Source organism: Pan troglodytes, chromosome 5 (assembly GCF_028858775.2).
Source record: "Pan troglodytes isolate AG18354 chromosome 5, NHGRI_mPanTro3-v2.0_pri, whole genome shotgun sequence".
NCBI classification, from domain to species: domain Eukaryota; kingdom Metazoa; phylum Chordata; class Mammalia; order Primates; family Hominidae; genus Pan; species Pan troglodytes.
The window spans coordinates 31,332,259-31,357,595 of record NC_072403.2 but is presented as its reverse complement, the minus strand read 5'-3'; the positions used below and the strand labels follow the sequence as shown (position 1 = coordinate 31,357,595).

At 40.8% G+C, this 25,337-nt stretch overlaps 1 protein-coding gene and 1 pseudogene across 15 annotated transcripts in view; both read right to left on the bottom strand.

Annotated features, from left to right (window-relative positions):
- The window catches only part of CARMIL1 (capping protein regulator and myosin 1 linker 1), a 340,308-nt gene that overhangs the window by 230,809 nt on the left and 84,162 nt on the right, over nt 1–25,337 (bottom strand). The gene's annotated exons all lie outside the window — the stretch shown is intronic.
- LOC112209608 (U6 spliceosomal RNA) lies at nt 5,390–5,489 on the bottom strand (annotated as a pseudogene).

Here is a 25,337-nt window from a genome sequence, read left to right as displayed (position 1 = left end):
AACATGGAAATGTGGGTTTCTCTAGTAGTGGAGGCAGGAAATCCCCATCAGTAAGGAGTAAAAGCTAATTCCCCTTAGGGCAGTCATTCCTACTTTCTTGGTAGTGCCTGTTAAGTAGAGGCCAGGTGTGGTGGCTCATGTCTGTAATCTCAGCACTTTTGGAGGCCGACACAGGAAGATCGCTTGAGGCCATGAATTCAAGACCAGCCTGGGCAACAAAGAGAAGCCTCCCTTTTTTGTTACAAAAAAATTGTAAAAATGTGCTGGGTGTGGTGGTCGTGCCTATAGTCCCAGCTGCTACACTTTGAGAGGCTGGGGTGAAAGGATTGTTTGAGCCCAGGAGTGGCAGGCTGCTATGATCATGCCATTGCACTCCAGCCTAGCTGACAGAGCAACACCCTGTCTCTTAAAATAAAATAAAATAAAAAAAGGCCAGGGGCGGTGGCTTATGCCTGTAATCCCAGCACTTTGGGAGGCCAAGGCAGGTGGATCACAAGGTCAGGAGTTTGAGACCAGCCTGGCCAACATGGTGAAACCCCGTCTCTACTAAAAATACAGAAAAATTAGCCAGGCATGGTGGCGCCTGCCTGTAATCCCAGCTACTCAGGAGGCTGAGGCAGAATTGCTTGAACCCGGGAGGCGGAGGTTGCAGTGAGCTGAGATCGCTCCACTGCACTCCAGCCTGGGCGACAGAGCGAGACTTCATCTCAAACAAACAAACAAAAAAAAAGTAGAGAAATCCACATCTAAAAGACAAAACATAATAAAACTGTTGTCTGTGCTAAATACCTTCATTTCTATCACCTAATAGTAGCTATTTTAACTAAGGCAGACATCACCAAAAAAAACATTAGCCTTTCAATACTCTCCAGCCTTTACTCTACTGTTGTAGAGAGAATAATGATGCCAAATCCAACATAACTTGACATCAAGAAACGCTTCTACATCAAATGAGTTTCAAAACATCCAGAACACCTGCAGACACACTGCAGGTGTAATGCTACAATAGTAACATGGTTCAACAAGCTCTGGAGGCCTCAAACAGTGAGGATTTTTACTTCTACTTGCCTATCTGCTCAAGATCTTTTTCTCTTTTTTTCTTATGAACTGTTTCTCTCATCGTTCTGTTCCTTCCTTTTCTTTCTTCCAACAGATACCCAAAATGACAGAGTCCATTTGCCAACTCACAGCTAGAGGCAAAGAAATCATTACCCACTCGGAAAAGGGGCCCATAATCGCATCTGGTGATTATTCTCTATTTCATACGATGCTTTCCCTGAGGCCTCAGTCTTCTACTGAAAATATTTTAATTGTAATTATAAAGTCATGACCATCCACATGTATAGCTGGTTTGCTTCAATTAGAAGTCACTGCAACCAAAAAACAAAGCACTTTCAGTTCCTCACACTCATTGTGTTTAATGTTTCCATTGGTTGAATCTCATGAATGGCTCACTGAATTGAAGAAATGCCCCCAAGTAGGAATTCTAAATTCTGCATCTTCAAAAGATGGTCTTCAAAATCACAGAAAGAAAAGCTGCTGAATTGCAGAATATATACTGCTATTGAAAAGGTTATAAATCTTTTAACTTAAAGAAGGGTAGAATTCTTCACTTAGAAAATTCAGAACAACTTATGTTAATGTTTCATTTGTCTTGAACTAGAAACTGTGAGCATAGTGTTCAACAGATTCAGCTATTCACTTATTCATTGACTTTTATATCTCTGCATATGCTCTTCAGCCTATTATCTGGGGAACTATCAAAGAAAAGTTGTGGCCCAAATGCTGGATTTGCCTACTCCTCAGTTCATAACAAGTATTTCTCAAATGTAGACCTATAACTACAAACACTTTTAACTTTCCTTGAACCAGAGCATTTAAAAATGTATATAATCTGTACATTAAATGTGTTCTTAGTGAAGTAAAAGGTGACATCATAGAGTGTTATCTAGTCTATTGTGATTTTTTTTTTTTTTTTTTTTTTTTTTTTTGAGACAGAGTCTCACTCTGTCACCCAGGCTGGAGTGCAATGGTGCGATCTCGGCCTCGCAGGTTCAAACGATTCTCCCGCCTCAGGCTCCTAAGTAGCTGAGATTACAGGCACCGGCCATCATGCCTGGCTAATTTTTGTATTTTTGTGGAGATGGGGTTTCACCATGTTGTTGGCCAGGCTGGTCTTGAACTCCTGACCTCAGGTGATACACCCACCTCGGCCTCCCAAAGTGCTAGGATTACAGGCATGAGCCACCACAGCCGGCCTCATGATGTCTTGTATTATCTAGTACTATCATGATTTTCACCTATTGCTTGTTACTTTCATGCAAATTCTAATTGACTTTCAAAGTAAAATCAATAAAAATGACCAGTGTTTATATGACATTTACTATGTGCTGGACCTTAGTCTTTGCTTATATTAACTCATTTAACCCTCCTGACAACCCTATGAAGTGGGTACAGTTATTTCTTCAATGTCCTGGGCGGTGTTTGTTTTCATTTTAAAGTTCCTACTCCTAAACTATACTAACAAAGTTCAAGTAGCAAGATATCAGATTACAAACAACAAGCCAGGCATGGTGGCTCAGGCCTGTAATCCCAGCACTTTGGGAGGCTGAGGTAGGTGGATCACTTGAGGTCAGGAGTTTCACCAACATGGTGAAACTCCATCTCTACTAAAAATACAAAAAGTTAGCCAGGTGTGGTGGCAGACACCTGTAATCCCAGCTACCTGGGAGGCTGAGGCAGGAGGATCACTTGAATCTGTGAGGTGGAGGTTGCAGTGAGCCAAGATTGAGCCTCTGCACTCCAGCCTGGGCGACAGAGCAAGATTCCGTCCTCACCACCCACCCCACATAAACACAAAGATTATAAACAACAAAATTAATTCCATGTCCTTATATCATACCAAGGTAACTGCTTTGACACTGCAAATAACCAGTGTGACTGGTAAAATAATTAAATGTATTATTAAATGTATTAATTCTTGGGCTATTTGCCCACACCAAATTTCCAAGGTTAATCCTACCCTTCACTGTGCATGAGGCAAATACACTCAGATATATCCAGACAGCAAGTTAGCTATGGTTGAGAGAAAGCAAGAACTGCAGGCAAGAACAAGCCCAAAAACAATCTGTAACCTGATTTTGAAAACTAAATATTAATTTCATCACCTTCTTTACCAAATCTTCTAACAAGTAGCAAGTCAGACTGAAGTTTCTCTCTCTTCCTTCCTCTCCATTCTTTGAGGTGCTAATGAGCAGAAAATGAGAGTCTAAGGCTCAGAATAATCTACAGACTGGAATAATGAGTCTTGGAAAAATTCAAGAGCTGAAACTAAAGCCTTACTAATTTGCACCATGAAAGAGGCCATTTTTTATGTTAGTGCTGACTGATCCAAATCCAAAATAAAAATACCACCAAATCAATATATTGCTCTAGAAAACATGTATTCAAAAGTTTGTCATGATCAAAGCGAACACTGTGATTTATTTGGTATCTATTTATCCCAAAAAAAGCTACTACTATTTATCTCTTCTGTTTATCTATGTGAAAATAAATTCCAAATGACTATAACAGGGCATGGTCCATAGTAAGTGCTCAATAAACGTTTACTAAATGAAATGCATGAACGAATCATTAGGCCTCTCAGCATTCTCACTTATCTACTCTGTCTCCAGTCCTCACTCCCTGAAAACCACATTGCACAGAGCCACCAGAGGGATTCTTCTAGAACACAAATATAATCATGCCACTCAACTGTTCGAATCCCGTTCACAGACTTCCCCACACCTCACCAGCAAACTGAAGTTCAAACTCTGTCACAGAGCACCTTTGTTACATCTCCAGCCCATTCTCTCACCACTCTTGGCCTTGGATATATGGCAATAATAGTGAAATTCCCCTTGCCTACATGGTGTTCTCTCCTCCCTTCTGTGAACTGGATGCCTTAGATAACGGTTCTCCTGATAAGTTGTACATAACTTTATAGCTGCACTTAGCTCACCACATTACTATCTGTTTTAATGTCCAACTTTCCTCACTCACCAAATGTGAACTCTGTAAAGAAAGATTATCTTATTAATCATTGTCCCTCCAGCATCTAAAAGAGTACTCAGCACATAATAGGTACTCGATAAATGTTTACTGGATGCTTGGATAGATGAATGGATGGGCGAAATTAAATAGTGTTACATCTATCCAAAAGGAAATTCACAGGCAACCATGCTTTTGAGGATGATGATGTTAGGCTTGCCGAGAGGAAAAAATAAACAAATTTAAGCGGCTTGAACAAAACACTCTATTATTAGCAATGATTATAGAATTTATAGTCATCAAGTAAGACAGTACCTGCTGGAACTGTCTCTTAATTTCTCAAGGCAGTGAGGCTTGGATATCCCTGAGAACGAGGCAATGAGGTAGAAGCTATACATTCCTGGGTCCTCTGCCCCATAGGTCGCATTCTGAAAGCAAATCTAAAAATAGCAATGTTTTTTAAAAAAACACAAACTGGTGTCCATACAGTGCCATGTGGGCATACACAGCTTCCACTGAGTGGACCAGGGGAGGGGACTGGCTCAGAGCAACCTCAACCATCACCCAACGGACACACAAGTCCAAGGCCACTCTTGTGGTAGAAGAAAAAGCAAATGACACCTGAGTACCTGTTGTACACATGGCTGATACTACAGAAACTACTATATAATTAGAATTTTTGGTTTGTGTCTTAATTGAGGCAGCCACCTTTGACACAGGTGACACAGAGGGATCTGAGCATCAACGCTGGCAAAACCAACAAAACGTGCTGTTGCTGCGTGTGAGCTGTGTTGGCAATGGTGCCAGTAATGTCCCACCGTGCTATTCTCCTGTGCCTCAGGCTCTGTCCTCAAATAAAGCATTGAGGCAATTGGGCTTTCTTTCTTGAAAACAAACATTCTGAAATTTCATGTCTTAAAAACCAGCCGGGCGCAGTGGCTCATGCCTGTAATCCCAGCACTTTAGGAGGCCAAGGTGGGCGCAGCGCTTGAGGTCAGGAGTTCGAGACCTGCCTGGCAAACATGTGAAACCCCATCTCTACTAAAAATACAAAAATTAGCCAGGGATGGTGGCAAATGCCTGTAATCCCAGCTACTCAGGAGGCTGAGGCAGGGAGAATTGCTTGAACCCAGGAGGTGGAGGTTGCAGTGAGCCAAGATCACACCACTGCACTCTAGCCTGGGCGACAGAGCGAGACTCCACCTCAAAAATTAAATAAATAAATAAATAAAATGTAGATGGGAAGTTTATTATCCTATTCTATTTTTGCATGTATTTAAAAGTTCCCATAATTATTTGTTCTCAAGAAGTTTTGCATAATACAAAGTTTTAAAAATATACAAGCCATAATTTTGTTTTAAAAAATATGAAACATTTCACAAATTTGCATGTCATCCTTCGACAGGGGCCATGTTAATGTCTTTATTGTTCTAGTTTTAGTATATGTGCTACCAAAGCAAGAACCACAGTTTTTCTATTTCAAGATATTAATGTCAAGGTAATCAGGACACAAAAAGCAAATCAAGGTTATCAAGATTATCTTACTAAAGGGAAAATACCAAAATACTAATACCAGTAATTTAAACATAGATTTCGTCCAATCTGGCATAAAGTATTTCAATTAATGTCACCAGAAGGACATTACCCTCTTCTCTATGGATTGTTATATGTTTATGGAAATCATTTGTATCTTTAAAATATATTATTTTTGTTTTTCACTTCAAAAACACTTTAGAATGGCACCATTCTTCCTTCTACATCTATGTACATTTGAAACCTTATAAAGACATTTCTTGGCACCCTCAAAAACCACCATCCGAGCCTACCTTATTCCCAACAACAGACCCACTTTCTCATGCCACTACCCAAGTTAGGGAACAATCTTCTATCTTTTCTGTGACACTGTGACATTTAAATGTCCTCATGGCTCCTGAGGTACCCACTACCAGACTTATCAGAACCTGTCCAATCAAATCACCCCATAGTACTCAACCCAACCCACTCCTCAGGGCCAGAGAAGTCCACATTCTGCCCTCATTTGGACTTTAGAGCCTCTCTCTTTCACAGACTGCCCTCCCTCACCCCCATCCAACTCCACTGTGATTTTATGATATAATAAGAAATATAAGGCCAGGCAATGTGGCTCATGCCTGTAATCCCAGCACTTTGGAAGGCCCAAGCAGGCAGATCACTTGTGAGAGGTGAAGCCAGCTGAACTTCCTGGGTCGAGTGGGGACTTGGAGAACTTTTCTGTCTAGGTAGAGAATTGTAAACGCACCAATCAGCGCCCTGTGTCTAGCTAAAGGATTGTAAATGCATCAATCAGCACTCTGTAAAAATGCACCAATGAGCGCCCTGTGTCTTGCCAAAGGATTGTAAATGCACCAATCAGCACTCTGTAAAAACGCACCAATCAGCACTCTGTGTCTAAAGGATTGTAAACGCACCAATCAGCACTCTGTAAAATGTACCAATCAGCAGGACATAGGCGGGGACAAATAAGGGAATAAAAGCTGGCCACCCCCAGCCAACAGCAGCAACCCACTCGGGTCCCCTTCCACACTGTGGAAGCTTTGTTCTTTCGCTCTTCACAATAAATCTTGCTGCTGCTCACTCTTTGGCTCCGTGCCACCTTTAAGAGCTGTAACACTCACCGCAAAGGTCCGTGGCTTCATTCTTGAAGTCAGTGAGACCAAGAACCCACTGGAAGGAACCAACTCCGGAAACAACTGGAGTCAGGAGTTTAAGACCAGCCTGGCCAACATGGTGAAACCCCATCTCTACTAAAAATACAAAAATTAGCCGGACGTGGTGACGTACACCTGTAATCCCAGCTATTCAGGAGACTGAGGCATGAGAATCGCTTTAACCAGAAAAGCGGAGGTTGCAATGAGCTGAGATTGAGCCACTGCACTCCAGCCTGGGTGACAGAGTGAGACTCTGTCTTAAAAAAATAAAAATAAGTTCTTCATTCCCAGTTCCTAGCACAGAGTTTCTAAAACCTTTGGAATCTCCTGGGCAATAGGAATGAGAAGAGTGTCTCTTGTTCATTATTAAAAGCCCATTTTCAATCATACTTGAGTTTAGGCAAATGTGATGACTCCTGGTGGGCCCCTAGAGAGCTTCAGGATGAGGGCTGGTGGTTGCCAGGGGAACCAACCATGAAATTTGAGGAATGAACTTTCAGCCCCTGCCCCATTTCTGGGGAGGGAAGAAGGGATGGAGATTGAACTAATCACCAATGACCAGTGATGTAGTCAACCATGACTATGTAATGGAAACGCCATAAAACCCCTAAGTTACAGAGTTCAAAGAGCTTCTGGATTGGTGAACACACGAAGGTGCTAGGAGGGTGGGCATCTAGAGAGGGCAATGCCCTTCCTCTATACCTTGTCCTGTGCATGTCTTCCATTTGGCTGTTCCTGGGTTGTAACTTCTATAATAAACCAGTAATAGGAAGTAAAGTGACTTCGTGAGTTCTGTGAGCCTTTATAGAGAATTACTGAACCCAAAGAGTGGGGCTCATAGAAACTCAAGATTTATCATCTCTTGGTCAGAAGTATAGGAGACCTGGACTTACAACTGGCATCTAAAGTGGAGAAGAGTCTCGTGGGTCTAAGCCCATAATCTGTGGGGTCTGTGCTAACTCTGGGTAGTGTCAGAGTCGAAGAATTGGTTGTTGGTGTGGAAAAAATCCAGCCATTTGTGTCAGAAGTGTTGTGAGTAGAAACAGATCACAGACCCACCCAATGTGCAAGGGCCAGAATGGCTTAGGCCTAAAGGAAAACATTCTAGAGGAGCTGTTAGACTTAGGTGACACAATTTTTTATAACTGCCTATTTCAATACTATTAAGAGATAACCTTCTGCAATTTGGTGGTGCTTGTTTATAATTTGATAGACAGAACTCAAAGAAATTCAAAAACTGAATTAAGGTGACTAAGTGAAAATTTTAAAGGGCAGGAAAACACAACCTCTGGAATCAAGACTAGGAATTTTGGCAACTAAGTTATCAAAATATTCTCACCATTTATAAATTCTAGCAGACTTTCTCTAACAATACAAAAATAAAGAGAAACAAAAATACAGCAGTCCAAACACACATATAGTAGAAAGAGAAAAAAAGATGAGTGTACCCTCAAAAAGTCCCTTTTCCAATGCAGGTTTCTTGCTACTTTAGAGCAAATATTTCATGTGGTCCAAGGCATGAGTCCACATCTGGCAAAAAAGAGTACACAGTCTAGACTGTGGCTCCTTAAAGGAAAAATGCGTGTCTAAGTTATTTGTAAATTTCCAATGACCTACACAGTGCCTGGTGCAAAGAAAACAATAAATGGTTGATTAATAAAGACAGGCTTGTTGTGAACCAAGTCCTTAGATTTTAAAAAGGAAGAACTATCAATAAAGATATTTGGGATTTATTTACAAATTCATATCAAACATGAAATCTAATTCAAACAATAGGAGGTATAAGTTTTTTTTAGTTTTTTGTAGAGTTCATTATCTGGAAATTTTGTAATTCCTGTAATTTTCCATTTACCTTCCCAACCCAACAAAATCTCTTTCTCTTTCCTTGAGGGCAAGGGTCAGCAAACCACTCCAGAGAGCCAAATCTGACCCACTGTCTATTGCTTTAAATAAAGTTTTAATGCAAAATAACCACCTCCATCAGTTTGTATACTTTCTATGGCTGCTTTCACACTACCATGGCAGAACTGAGTATCTACAACAGAGAATCGGCCTGCAAGCCTAAAATATTTGCTATCTGGCCCTTTAGAGTAACAGTTTGGTGACTTCTGCTTTAGAGTATCATATAATACTAAATACCCAATAAAATACTGTGTTTTTAAAATAACGTCGGAGATTTACTAAGCTAAAGTTATTTACAAGATAATTAAATATGCTATTCACTTTTGGTCCATATGGCTTTATTTACATCCTCACAATTAAAATCTCCCAAAGACACAGCTTTAGAAGAATAGAAGCCTAATGATAAAGAAAATCCTTTCTTGCCACCTAATTTATGCCATGATCTACTATGCCTTTGAGAGTCCTTAAAGAGCAGAATAAATTCCATAGAGGTAAGAAAAGGAAAGAAAAAAAGTGCATAAAGAAGTTCAAAAGAAATGTAAGACTATACAAAGTAGAACCAGGGTACAGGGTCACACATACAACATCTTGATCACTCCACATATTGAGTAAATGTGGTATTTAACAAAATGAGCTACAAGTAATGTTAAAGAAAAAGAAATGGCAGAAAAAGCAAGTGAGCCTTTTGGTTTACTTAACCAGGCTAAAAGGCTATTCACAGAAAAGTGCCCTTTTGGAAATATAGCAATCCCGGCCCCTGAGGAGACTCAAGGAAGACAATGTGAAGAGATCAAAGGCATTTCACCTTGACCTGTACCCATTTCACCAGAAGGTTCATTCCATCCACCTTTTAGTGATCAGAAAGAAGCAAAGCCCTGGAGCCACCTCAAGACACACAGCCTGACTACCTCTGCTCAATGCAAAAAGCTCTCTGGCCAGCTGAGAGGTCTCACCATCCTCTGAAAGAATCTTGTTTTTTCCTACCAAACCCAAACCCCTCCTTCTTCCAACTATCCAAATTCTACACATCCTTCATGGTCACATTCAAAATTCCAAGCAGTGCAACTGTACTACTCCAGAGGGACCCATTCTCAAAGATGATGTAAATGGTGTTCCCTGGCATTGTACAACACAGTGGCCCCAATCCCAACTCCTCAAGAAAGTCTCTCCCAACACATCACAGCAGGCTGACATTCCCCTTTCTTTCCTCAATATGTATCTTATGGCCCTACTGGACTGTAAGCTCCTAGAAGACAGGACAATATATACCTCTTTAATACAAAGCTAATAATGGCATGAACACCAAATAGCACCTACTGAGTCAAACTTTGTGCTAAATGCTTTGTATGCATTATCTTATTTAAGTCTCAAAATAAACTTATGGGTATGTGTGACCACCATTATTTTAGTTTTACAGATGAGGAAACCGAGACTTAAAGTTTTAAATTTGCTGTGGTCCATACAACCAGAAAATGACTGAGCCAGGAGTCTGACCAAGGTCGGTCTGGTTCCAAGAATAGTGTCCCTAAATTGTACACTAACTCTCACCCCAAAGGTACCCAATAAAACCTGTTTTTTTTTTTTTATCCCCAAGAGAGTGGATTGGAGGCACTGTGAGCATGCCTCTACCACTTGGAAAGACAAAATAGTGTGGAGAGATTCACACTGTGAATTTTTTTTTTCAGGAAAAAACCCAGGAACTTACTACGAGGCAGATGGAAAACTCTAAGTCCCTAGAGTGTGAGAGGAGGATAAACTACCTCTAGGATATGCACTCCTACTGGGGAACCTGGCAATCCAGGCCACAAGGGAAGCCCTCAACCCTACCCAGCACTAAAGCTGATTCAGTGAGCCGTGGGGAGTATATGAGAAGGAGTAGCACTGGACAGGCTTTCAGTGCACTCCCAGTCTCCAGCAAGGACAAAGGGAAGCCACTGCTGATCCTACCTCACAGGCGACCTTGTGGAAGTCAGCCAGCTAACTCAGAGAGCAATCACAGGTTGAGAGAAGCTCAACTGAGATTCACGATATGAGTGGGAACAAGCTCCCTTGGCCAGAACTGAGGGGCAAGTGGGAAGTGTGCTGCAGCCATAAGAGAGCACAGGGGTGCCCCTGCTGTGTAGGGAGACCAAGAGAAATGTGGCCTGAAGGCCATGCAAAGGATAATGGCCTGGGGCAGTTTTGAGTTCTGAGTGTCAACTGTCTGAAACCCAGCTAGCTGCTGCTAGTGGTACACTGTGGCTATGAGACCTGCCTTGCCAAGTGCATGAAAGCTGCATAGGGCTTGCTGCTACCTGCTACTCCCCATTCTCCATGCAGACTCTTTGGTGCAGCAGAAGCAGCTGTGCTTTTTCCTTGAATATACCCCAGCAGTCAGAGAACTGCCTTCTGATCCCCACTGGGACCTCTACTTTTGCCCACATATGGAGAGCTAGAGCACAGACTTGCCTGACCCAGCCCTCACCTGGCTTTGCCCCTCAATCCTACCCTGGTAGCTTAATACAAAGAACAGAAACTTTTGGGAGCTCTATAGCCCCACCAATTGCCTGAGACACCAGAGTACTTCCCCTGGGTACATAAGGCAAAGCACAAATCCTACCACCACCACAGCTGGTACTCTTTTGCAAGCACCACCTTCTGGTTGGAGGCCAACTGACATAGGAGATTAGCATCTTCAGGCAGAAGAACACAACATGCAGGAAGGAGAAAACTCATGTGTGACCTCAGCAATCACTATTGCCTGCAACACCCTGGCTAACCAAGAGATCCTGAGTCTGTCCATGTGACCAGTTCATCTACTACTACAACCAGTACTTGAGAAAACCAACACACTAAGGCTTTTCATGACCAAGGAATCTCACAGCACTCCCCTGCCATCCCCATCAGAACTGGTGCTGGTACCCACTGCTGGGATACTTGAGGACAGGTCACATCACTGGATTCCTTGGAGACATCCCCCAGCACCACCCTGGAGTGTGGCAGCCCCACTAGGCAGCTAGACCCAGATAAGAGTTGCATTCACATTAGTCTGGACTTCAGGGATTTCTACTCCTAAGGGAAGAAGAAGTGCATGACATCAAGGGAGCACTCCATGAAACAAAAAACACAAGATGGCAGGCCTTAAGTCCCAGAACTTCCCATTTCTGGGAAGTTTCTTTTAGCAGAGGCACAGTTGCAATGCTTGGCTCAGCAGAAAACGTCTGTGGCTCTACCCCAACAGCCAGTCAGCCCTGGTGCCCATGAAGGGTCTTGGAGAAGGTGATTTCTTCTCCTCTTCCTCCACTATCGACATAGCTGAGGCTTCCCCCATGGGAGCTCAGCATGGATGCACCTGTAGACAGCCTTTCTGGAATACTTCAGGGTAACTGCGTCCACAGAGAATGCATGTCCCCTAGGTTCAAGCTTGGATGAGGGGTACAGTCACAATCCCTTTCTATGTTGAACATCAACATTCCTGCAGATGAAAAGAGGTGCCTGATCGGAATAGCTGGAACTCTGGGTCAGGAGTGTAATTGGAAGATGGATCACTTTCCTGCTGGCCTAGCAGGGAAGCTGAGGTGGCTTCTTCCCTTTCCCTTGAAAAGACCTCAGTGCATTTCACCGAGAGCTGCCCCAGCTGCTTCTATCAAGGCTGGGACCTCTGCCCACCACTGAGTATTGCATTTACCAACCTGCTTTAGCCACAACTGATTTTTACCCATGGGCATCTCTCCTACTGGCCTGAAGCCTAAGCTGTTCAACTCAGTAAATAAAATACTGCAGAAAAAAATTAATTAATTAAAAAGTGCAATGAGATAAGCTTTAAGAGACCTCTGCAATTCCAATCCCACAGGAGACAATGAACCTGCTCACAAACCAAGCACTATGCTACTACAAAGCATCTGAGAAAGCTGTCATACAAAGACTCTCTATAACCAAGGAAGTCATACACAGTCTTCACCCCTGAAAGCACCAAGAGCTGAATTAGGCTACAATAAACTATAAAGTCACATCCTCAAGGGAGAAAAAAAATTTTTAAGTCAAATCAAAAATAAATTCAAGAATAATTAGAATAGCCTACCCAAATTAGAGGGAACTAGAAAAATAATTCTGGCAGCCAGATGCGGTGGCTCATGCCTGTAATCCCAGCACTTTGGGAGGCTGAGGCAGACAGATCACCTGAGGTAGGAAGTTCGAGATCAGCCTGGCCAACATGGTGAAACCCCATCTCTATTAAAAATACAAAAATTAGCTGGGCATGGTGGTGGGCACCGTAAGCCCAGCTACTCGCAAGGCTGAGGCAGCAGAATCCCTTGAACCCAGGAGGCAGAGGTTGCAGTGAGCCAAGATCATGCCATTGCACTCCAGCCTGGATGACAAGAACAAAATTCCATCTCAAAAAATAATAATAATAATTCTGGCAATATGACAAAACGGGGTTCTATAACAACCCCAAAAGATCACACTAGCTCTTCTGCAATGGATCCAAACCAAGATGAAATCTTTGAAATACCAGATAAAGAATTCAAAAGGTGGACTATTAAAGCTATTCAAGGAAATACAAGACAGAGGTAAAAATCAGCATAAAGAAATTGAAAAAACAATTCACAGTATGAACAAAAAATTTTCTAAAGAGATAGATATTCTGAAGAAAAACCAATCCAAACTTCTGGAAATTAAAGATACACTTAGGAAATTGCAAAATATAGTAGAAAGTTTTAACGCTAGACTAGAACAAGTAGAAAAAAGAATTTCAGAGCTTGAAGATAAGCCTTTCAAATTAACCCAGACAAAAATAAAGAAGAATTAAAAGAAATGAACAAAGTCTCCAAGAAATATGAGATTATGTAAAACAGTCAAGCCTTAGAATCAATGGTGTTACTGAAGGAGAAGAGAAAGCAAAAAATTTGGGAAACTTATTTGAGAAAATAGGTGAGAAAAATTTCCCTGGCCTTGCTGGAGATTTAGGTAACCAAATGCAAGAAGCATAAATAATTCCTGGGAGATTCACTGCAAAAAGGACATCATCAAGGCATACAGTCATCAGGCTATCTAAAGTAAACATGAAGGAAAGAATTCTAAGAGTAGTGAGACAAAAGTATCAGGTAACCTACACGGGAAAACATACCAGACTAACAGCACACTTCTCCGCAGAAACCTTACAAGCCAGAAGGGATTGGAGTCCTATCTTTAGCCTCTTCAAACAGAATAACTGTCAGCCAATCATTTTTTATCCAGCAAGACTAAGTTTTACAAATGAAGGAGTCTTTTTCAGAGAAGCAAATGCTGAGGCAGTGTGTCACTACCAGACCAACCCTACAAGAAATACTAAAAGGAGTTATTAATCTTGAATCAAAAGGTTGATATGCACCAGAATAGAACCTCTAGAAAGCATAAAACTTATAGGACTTATTAACAATAATACAATGAAGAAAACTAAGTACCTATGTAACAATCAACATAACTGAACAGTACCTTGCATCTTGAGATTAAATACTCCATTTAAAAGATATACTTTGGCAGAATGGATAAAAAGTTACAAATCGAATATCTGCTCTTCAAGAGAATCACCTAACATGAAAGGATTCTTATAGACTCCAGGTAAAGAGGTGGAAAAAGATATTCCATGTAAATGAGAACCAAAAGTGAGCAGGAAAAGCTATGCCTACATCAGATAAAACAGACTTTAAAACAACAACAGTAAAAAAAGACAAAAAATGCCATTATATAATAATAAAAGGATCAATCGAACAAGATGATATTACAATCCTAGATATACATGCACCTAAGTCTTGAACTCCAGATTCATAAAACAATTACTACTCGACCTAAGAAAAGAAATAGCAACACAATAATAGTGGCAGACTTCAATACTCCACTGACAGCACCACACAGATCATCAAGGAAGAAAGTCAACTAAGAAATATCAACCTTAAACTATACTCTAGAACAAATGGACCTAATATATTCACAGAATATCCCACCCAAGAACTGCAAAATATACGTTCTTCTCATCAGAACATGGACCATTCTCCAAGACACACCATATGATAGGCCACAAAACAAGCCTCGATAAATTTTAAAAAATCAAAATCATACCAAGTATCTTCTCAGACCACAGTGGAATAAAACTAGAAATCATCTCCAAAAGGAATTCCCAAAACTATACAAATACATAGAAATTAACCTACTCCTGTATGACTTTTAGGTGAACAATGAAATCAAGATGGATATTAAGAAATATTTCAAAATGAATAATAGTGATACACATCATCAAAACCTCTGGGATACAGCAAGAGCAGTGCTATGAGTTAAGTTTATAGCACTAAATGCCTACATCAAAAAGTATGAAAGATCACAAAGTTACAATCTAACATCATACCTCAAGGAGCTAGAGAAACAAAAACAAACCAAACCCAAAGCTAACAGAATGAAAGAAATAACAAAGACCTTCTCATTAGAGCAGAACTAAATGAAACTGAAACAAACAAACAAAAAATACATCAAGGAAACGAAAGCTTGGTTTTTTGAAAAGATAAACAAAATCGATAGATGATTAGCTAGATTAACCAGGAAAAGATTCAAGTAAGCTCAATTAGAAATGAAAATGGAGGCCGGGCACAGTGGCTCAGGCCTGCAATCCCAGCATTTGGGAGGCCGAGGCAGACGGATCACGAGGTCAGGAGATCGAGACCATTCTGGCCAACATGGTGAAACCCCATGTCTACTAAAAATACAAAAAAATTAGCCAGGCATGGTGGCGCATGCCTGTAATCCCAGCTACTCGGAAGGCTGAGGCAGGAGAATCGCTTGAACCAGGGAGGTGGAGGTTACAGTGAGCCATGATCCCACCACTGCACTTCAGCCTGGTGATGAAAGCGAGACTCTGTTAAAAAAAAAAAAAAAGAGAGAGAGAGAGATGAAAATTGAGACATTATAACCAACAGAAATACAAAAGATCATTCAAGACTACTATGAACACCTCCATGCAAACAAACTAGAAAATCTAGAGGAAATGGACAAATTCCTGGAAACATATAATCTTCCTAGCTTGAATCAGGAAGAAATAGAAATCCTGAACAGACCAAAAAAAAAAAAAAAAAGCTGAAGGCCAGAGAGATTCACAGCTGAACTGTACCAGACATTCAAAGAAAAATTGGTACCAATCTGCTGAAACTATTCCAAAAGGTTGAGAAAGAGGGCATCCTCTAACTTATTCTATGACACCAATATCACCCTGATACCAAAACCAGGAAAGGATATAACAGAAAAAAAAAAAGACAAAGAAAACTACAGAACAATACCCTTGAATCAACAAAGATGTAAAAATCCTCAACAAAATACTAGCAAACTGAATCCAACAGCTCATCAAAAAGATAATTCACCATGATCAAGTGGGTTTCATCCAGGATGCAGGGATGATTTAACAAATGCAAGTCAATAAATGTGAAACATCACATAAACAGAATTTTTTAAAAAAACAAAAATCTATTGATCATCTCAATAGATGCAGAAAAAGCATTCGATAAAATCCAGCATCCCTTTATGATAAAAATTCTCAACAAACTAGGGATAGAAGGAATATAGTTCAAAATAATAAAAGCCATGTATGACAGACTCACAGCCCACATCATACTGAAGGGGAAAAGTTGAAACCATTGCCCTTCAGAACTGGAACAAGACAAGGATGCCCACTTTCACTACTTCTATTCAACATAGCACCAGGAGCCCCAGTCAGTGCAATCAGGCAAGAGAGAAAAATAAAGGGTATCCAAATTGGAAAAGAGTAAATTACACTATCTCTGTTTGCCAGTGGTATGATTATATACCTAGAAAACCCTAAAGACTCCTCCAAAAGACTCCTAGATTTGATAAATGAACTCAGTGAAGTCTCAGGTTACAAAATCAATGTACACAAATCAGTAGCACTGCCATACACCAACAACAATCAAATTCAGAATCAAATCAAGAACTCAATTCCTTTTATAATAACAGCAAAAATAAAATAAATTACCTAGAAATATACTTAACAAGGAGGTGAAAAATCTCTTCAAGAACGACAAAACACTGCTGAAGGAAATCAAAGATAATACAAACAAATGGAAAAAATATCCCATCCTCATGAATTGGAAGAATCAATTTCATGAAAATGGCCATACTACCCAAAGCAATCTAGAGATTCAATGCAACTTCTATCAAAATACTAACATCATTTTTCACAGAATTAGAAAAAAAAAATTCATATGGAACCAAAAAGAACCTGAATAGCCAAAACAATCCTAAGCAAAAAGAACAAACATGAAGGCATCACATTACCTAACTTCAAATTATACTACAAGGTTATAGTTACCAAAACAGCATGGTATAGGTATAAAAGTAGATACATAGACTATTGTAACAGAACAGAGAACACAGTAATAAAACCAAATACTTACAACCACAATTGATCTTTGACAAAGTATACAAAAACATAAATTGGAGAAAGGACACCCTATTCAACAAATGGTGCTGAAAAAACTGGATAGCCACATGTATAAGAATGAAACTGGATCCCTATCTCTCACCATATACAAAAATCAACTCAAGATGGATCAAAGACTTACACCTAAGAGCTGAAACCAATTACAGTAGACAACCTAGGAAAAACTTCTGGACATTGGTCTAGGTAAAGAATTTATGACTAAGACCCCAAAAGCAAATGCAACAAAAACAAAAATAAATAAATAGAACCTAATTAAACTAAAAAGCATCTGCACAGCAAATCATCATCAGAGTAAACAGATGACCCACAGAGTAGGAGAAAATATTTGCAAACTATGCATCCTACAAAGAACTAATACCCACAATCTACAAGTAACTCAAATAAATTAGCAAGAAAAAAAAACAAATAATCCCATCAAAAAGTGGGCAAATGACATGAATAGACATTTCTCAAAAGAAGATATACAAATGGCCAACAAATATACAAAACAATGTTCAACATCACTGATCATCAGGGAAATGCAAATTAAAACCACAACAAGATACCACCTTACCCCAGCCAGAATGGCCATTACAAAAAGGTAAAATACAACAGATGTTGGCATGGATGTGGTAAAAAGAGAACACTTACTTATACACTGCTGGTGGGAATGTAAATTAGTACAACCTCTATGGAAAACAGCATGAAGATTCCTTAAAGAACTGAAAGTAAAGATACCATTCCATCCAGCAATCTCACTACTGGGCAACTACTAAAAGGAAAAGAGGTCATTCTATCAAAAAGACACGTGCACACATCACAGCACCATTCACAATTGCAAAGATACAGAACCAACCTAAGTGCCCATCAACTGATGAATGGATAAAGAAAATGTGGTCTATATACACTGTGGAATACTACTCAGACATAAAACAGAATGAAATATCTTTCACAGCAATTTGGATGGAGCTGGAGGCCATTATTCTACGTGAAGTAACTCAGGAATGGAAAACCAAATACCGTATGTTCTCACTTATAAGTGGGAGCTAAACTATGGGTACACAAAAGCATACAGAGTCATTTAACGAACTTTGGTGACTCAGAAGAGGGGAGTTGAGGAGAGAGATGAGGGATAAAAAAAAGCTACATATTGGGTACAATATACACAGATGATGGGTGCACTAAAATCGCAGACTTCACCACTATACAATTTGTCCATGTAACCAAAAACCATTTGTACCTCAAAAGCTATTGAAATTTTACATATATATATATCAACTAAAAAAAAAAAATCTGTTTAGTGAATGAAACTCCTGGTTCAACCTACAGTTGGTCCTTTAGACTTTCCACTTCCTAAGTGAGAACAGCTCTCAGGGTGGAAGAGCTACGAGGCAGACAAACCCCATAGTGCTGTTCTATCATCCCACACAAATGCAGGGGCTGTATGACTCCGTCGGGGCAGTACAAAAGACAAAATATTCCTGTCCTTTGCTCCTAAGAGCAAGCACATCATGGCAGGCAGTTTACGATTATTTTCCACGTCTTCTTTACTAGCCAGGCCATTCATGTCTTTATATTTGACAACTGGCTACACACCCTCAAAAATAAACACAGTGATGGAAAGGTTGCTCTGTTCCCTGCTAATACATGTGTAATAAAGCTACTCTCGCAGATGCTTGGCGCTGTGGTCAAAAGGAACACCTTCCCCCTCCTACCCCCATAAAGATGAAGGTCTTGAATAAAATAGAAGCCACCCAGAGTCCAGTTCTGAAATGAAAATATCACACTCATAAAAGCATTAAGAAGGTTCCCTATTGAGCTGGTTTCAAATGTTTAATTACTGTAATTATATGCATACATACTTTATCACTGTTTTCTAATGAGGTTGGCAAGGAGACAGAAACTTGGCATTTTATTCCTAGTTTAATGCGCTTGTTTTTATGCTTACTGTAACAGCTTGCTACAAGAGCACTGGAGATAGAGTCGGATACGCTTTAAAGGACAAGGGAAAACAGCTCCCAGTGGATGGTACACACATGGCAAAAGGCCAAGAGTAGAAGCACCGTCATTAGGAAAAGGAATCAGCCAAGGTAAGCAACGTCATTCACAAACAGAAAAACCTGGACTGCAACCTACCTACCTTCTCTCCTCACTTCAAATAAGACTTTGAGCTTTAAAAACAAAGAGGGTGGCTGGGAGGGGGAGCCACAGCTGCTTAATCTGAAAGCACCTTTCAGTTTCTTTGCAAAAGTTTCCAAGTCAAGGGGAAAATTCAACACCCAAACACACAAAGCAAGCTCCAGAGGCAAATGTGGGCACTTCTGAGAGCAGCAGTACTCCAGGGTTGGTTCCTAGCCTACGAGAGTTCTGGTGAAAGAGGCTACTGTGAACCAAAGGCCCAGCCTTCCTGCAGGGGAGGAAAGTCAGCAGTTTACTTGGGAATTTGCCACCTCGATACATAGCAAGTGAGGAAGTGGTGAGAGGTGGCAGATGGAAAGGGGTAAGGGGGGTGTGGGGCACAAGCTAGATCCAGACAGCTGTGGTGTTATAAAAATGTAGCAGCCAAGCAATGTGGAAACGGGAGTCTTAAGCATCTGATTAACTGAGAAGCAGCTGTGGTAATTTCTGGACTAGCTTTAAAAAAAAAAAATCAAAATACAGCATTGCATTCAACTGTTAAGCTGACTGCAAGAGCGATCAATGGGTTGAGAATGAAACTAAAGCTCAAGACACTGAGCCTTGCTCTAATGGTGTCGATGGCACAGGGCCATGCTACGGGGTAAAACCAGGTTATGATGAGTTCCCCGTCTGGGACTTCCAAGAAGCATTCCCTAGAACAGGATCCAAGACAGATCCACCCAATATTTAAATCCAGTCTTTAACAAAGGCCCTGTATAGACACCAGACTAACTAATTTGAGCCTAAAAGGAGACTCCTAAAAGTTCAGATAAACTTAGTTACTTACACTCCTCTATTATAGCAGAAATAGACATGTGATCTAATCATGTAAGGGGTTTTAAATTCAGCCAAAATAACTGAAAAATTTTCCTTGCTAAAATAGCAAAAACGAATCCTCCTAACAGAGTTGCTCCACTGTAATTATTTACAGTAAATCAATAAGTACATCATTCTATATAACATACTGATCAATACAACACATTTTGACCAATTAAAGATTTTACTCAAAAAACATGAGTCTGGGACAAGGAAGAATATACATACATGAGGCCATTTATCACATTAAAATATATAAAGCAAGAGTGTAGACATGTAAAATCTCATTAATTCCACATCTAAATATTTCAACCATTCCTGAAAGGTAGACAAGAGGACTCCAGAGTAAAGAGTACAGGACTTAACCATTTTAGTAGGGATTTTAGGGAGATTCACAGAACTGCCAATCAGGTGGGTCTTATGTTATTGGTTATATCATAATCATCTGGGGTTCTATGAGATTCCTGAGTAATGTCTGTTTTGTCTCCCTAAATTGAATGTATGTCTTTGGTTTCATTTGAAAACATTGATCTGTATGTAGCTGGTGCTTATTAGGAGGTGTTAGCTGTCTGTTCAATGTGCTCTAAGAGTGATGTACTGGGCTAATTTAACTCAAATAGCTTTATAATTCTGTCACAACCTCTCTGCAGCCGCCTACTTTTCCTAGGGCAGGGAAATGGAAATCATTTTAAGAAACGGAAAAAGTGTGATTTAAGTAATTCAGCTTAGCTTATTTCCCTTGGGAAAAGGACAGCTAACAACTACTCTCAGAAACTAAGTAAGTCGTGTCTGACCTCTATTAGTTATTTAAATTTAGCCATACCTTTAACTAATAAAGAGAAGGTGTCCTAGTCAACTCCAGTAAGGATCAGGGTTCTCTGCTTCTGGCATACCAACTGATTTGAACTCTGAATTTCTCTCAGAGTTGTGCTCAGAATTTTACTGATAGTTCAGCTGACGTGGAAAGGTCTGAATGCAGCCGGGTGCGGTGGCTCACGCCTGTAATCCCAACACTTTGGGAGGTCAAGGCAGGCAGATCACTTGAGGTGAGGAGTTTGTGACCAGCCTGGCCAACATGGGGAAACCTCATTTCTACTAAAAATGCAAAAATCAGCCGGGTATGGTGGCATGTGCCTGTAATCCCAGCTATTCGGGAGACTGAGGCAGGAAAATCATTTGAACCTGGGAGGCAGAAGCTGCAGTGAGCCGAGATCATGCCACTGCACTCCAGCCTAGGCGACAGACCGAGGCTCCGTCAGGGTTTGGGGGAGAGTCTGAATGCAGCACAGGAGACGTGGTCTGTAGATAATGAAGCCAAGTGTGGGCTGTTTGGAAGTCAAGTGTTCACACATGGGAACCTGTCTCAAAATATGAATTACTTCCTTACTGCATTAATATTCTCCCTCCTTAACTCTTCCCTCTCCAAGTCTTACCCTCCTTACCTTCCTCTTCAAGCCTTAACAGGACTGAGTACCAGCAAGGGCACACACAGCCACATCACACACAGCTGAGTGTTCTAGGGGCACTGGTGATGTTGGTTTGCTAGCTCTCCCCTAGGAGGTCCTTCCAGACACAGCAGCAACCCCCACTTCCTGCTCCTCAATGGCAGCCACCCTCCAAACCACTCCCAAACCCCAAATCAGCCCCAAGGAGACCAGGTCTTCACCCCACTCAGCAGCTTACATCCCACTTGACCAAACTGTCAATGACAACATTGCTTTGTTTGTTTTTTAACCAGCATCTATAGGGATACCCTCAGAATTCTTAGCACTAACAAAAAGAGCTCCAAATAGAGAAATTGAAACCAAAAGTTTACATCACGGATCCCCCTTCCACCAAAAAAGTAAATGTTACGCAGCACTAGACCACACCCCCCACATCAAAACTGCAGCACAAGCTTTCCGAACATTTGAGAGAAACCAATTTTCACAGTAGCAGCCAACATGTGAAAATACTTTTATTGCAAAATTGAAGAGTATAGTTCAGCAAATGCATACTGGAATGCTACTATGAGTAACTGCACAGGTGGTTATGCAAACACTGAACTCATGCTTCAATTTGGCAGAAGTATAAACATTTCTAGAATAGTACACAAGGTTCAGTTACCTAGATCTGCTAGTTAACTTCCTTTACCTCTGAAAGAGCTCCCCCAAAGTCAATCATTTTCCAAAAGAAAAGTCATAGTTAGAAATACATTTTAAGTAGGCAAGAAAAGAACACACTTATATTAAACTGACATAACCATTTTTAAATGAGCATCTTACCAGGGGCCAACCTGTACAGACACAATTATTCTCTTGTGTCCTGTAAGAGGGTGCTGTTACTTAATTCATGCAAATCTTTAATCTTGAAAACTTTCATTTATTTGTATAATGTATAATGAGATCTCGTATGTGCCAGGCACTATTCTAAAAGGTTGGATATACAGCAGTGAGCAAAATAGGCAAAAATCCCTGCCTTCAGGAGGTTTACATTCTAGGAAAGAGAAAACAATGCATAGATACATAACGAAGACATAGGGGCATGTTCAAAGCTGATCAAAGTGTGATGGAGAAAAATAAAGCAGAATGGGGTGAGGGTGAGGTGTTACAATTTTAAATGTCAGGCACAGACACAGAAAAAAGGTAACATTGTACAGAGATTTGAAGAAGGTGAGGAAGTGCCCCAAACTGCATGGAAATCTTAGGAAAGTTTTCCAGGCAGAGGGAATAGCTAGTTCAAAGACACTGAAAGGCCATGTATGGTGGCTCATGCCTGTAATCCCAGCACTTTGAGAGGCCAAGATGGAAGGACTGCTTGAGGCTAGGAGTTTAAGATCAGCCTGGGCAACACAGTGAGAGCACATCTCTACAATTTTTTTTTTTTTTTAATTAGCCAGGCATGGTAGTACACACTTGTAATCCTAGCTATTTGGGAGGCTGAAATGGGAGGACTGCTTGTGAACCCAGTTCGAGGTTCCAGGGAGCTGTGATAGTGCCACTGTACTCCAGCCTGAGCAACAGAGCAAGACACTGTCTCTAAATACATAATACATACATACGTAAATGGACACTGAAAGAAGAGAATGTCTAGGCGGTTCAATGATCAACAAAAATCTACACATTTTGCTGTTTCCTAATCTTCTTAAATACTACATCCCACATACATTTCAAAAGTACAGCTTTCAAAAGGATTATGGTCAGGCATGGTGGCTCACACTTGTACACCTGTAATCCTAGCATTTTGGAATGCCAAAACAGGCGGATCGCTTGAACTCAAGAGTTCAAGGCCATCCTAGGCAACATGGCAAAACCCCATCTCTACTAAAAAAGAAAATGAGCCAGGTACAGTGGCACATGCCTATAGTCCCAGCTACTCAGGAGGTTGAGGCAGGAGAATCACTTGAGCCCGGGAAGTGAAGGTTGCAGTGGGCTGAGATTGCATCAAAACACTCCAGTCTGGGTGACAGACCCAGACCCTGTTTAAAAAAATAAATAAATAAAGTGAGGGGGGCGGATGGCAATTCTTCTCCAATACTGGAAGTTTTTTTCTTAAATATACAGCATCTGGCACTACTGTGATAAATAGAAATGTATGCATTTTGCTTTCCCACCATCCCTCAGTGCACTGACAGCTTCTTGCCTGTAGTGAGTTAAGTCCCAAAGGCGCTGGGAATATGTTTAGCACCAGAGCAACCAGAGCTAGTAGGCTGAATACAGCACTCAGATGGGCTGCAAGCCAAAGATGCCTATACATGGATTCAAGAAATGATGTGCAAGAATCTCCACCTTTATTCTCTGTACTACAACCATCCTCATCATTTGTGGCAGCATCAAGGTGGTGAAGCAACTCAGCACAGAAAACACTGAAAATGGTAACAAGACCAAAATAGAGCTGGACGGAAAAAATACCCAATCTCTGCACTTCCAAAATAATAATGTGATCCAAGCTTCTTTTTTAAAATTTAAGATTTATAAAAAACAAGAGAGACTTTATTTTGAGTACAGAGGAAGAGAAAAGGAGAACTGTGTTGGTAGAAACAGAATATGAACACTGGGAATCCAGATAGAGAAAGGCCAACGCTGAGTGAAAGGAGTCAAGGCTGAGAATCAGGGATGCTTGGGCCCCTCCTCGCTTCCTGGTCCACTAATAGTATAGCTTTGGGCATGACACTGTACTCTTCCGGGGTTTCACTTCCTCATCTCCTTAAAGGAATTCACCCCAGCACTTTGGGAGGCCGAGGCGGATGGATCACCTGAGCTCAGGAGTTCAAGACAAGCCTGGCCAACATGGTGAAACCCCATCTCTACTAAAAATACAAAAAATTAGCCGGGCGTGGTGGCGGGCACTTGTAACACCAGCTACTCAGGAAGCTGAGGCAGGAGAATCATTTGAACCCGGGAGACGGAGGTCGCAGTGAGCCAAGATCGCGCCACTGCACTCCAGTCTGGGCGACAAGACAGAAACTCTGTCTCAAAAAAAAGAAAAAAAAAGAAGAAAAAGAAAAAAGAATCCATATAGGATTGCTGTAGAAATTGGCAACAGTGGATTAAAAGCAGCTAGGATGTTAAAAAGCCAATCTCAAAAGGTTACATGTTGTATAGTTCCATTTATAGAGACTACTTAAAATGACAAAATTATAAAGAAGGAGAGAGTTGGCTATGGTAATAAAGGCATACCATTTGGGATCCTTGTGATGGAACTGTTCTGTATCTTAACTGCGGTGGTGGTCACACAAATTTTCACATGTGAAAAACTGCATAGAACTAAATGTACACACACACAAAAAGAATGTGTGTAAAACCTATGAAATCTAAAAAATGGCAGGGCATGGTGGCTCATGTCTGTAATCCCAACACTCCGGGAGGCCAGGCAGGAGGGTCACTTGAGCCCAGGAGTTCAAGACCAGCCGAGGCAACATAGTGAGACCCCATCTCTACACATTTTTTTTTTTTAATTATGGGTATGGTAGTGCATGCCTGTGGTCATAGCTAGCTACATGGGAGGCTGAGGAGGGAGGATCGCTTGAGCCCAGGAGGTCAAGGCTGTGCTGAACCATGATATTGCTACTGTAGTCCAGCCCGGGCAACAGAGCGAGACCCTGTCTCAAAAAAAAGAAAGAAACGAGAGAGAAGAGAAGAGAGAAAGGAAGAAAAAAATCTAAAAAGTGTTAAAGTGTTGATCACTGAATCAGTGTTAATTGCCTGATTGTGATACTGTAATACTGTTAGGCAACATGTTACCATTGGGAGAAACTGGGTGCAAGGGACACAGAATCATTCTGTATAACTTCTTACAACTATATA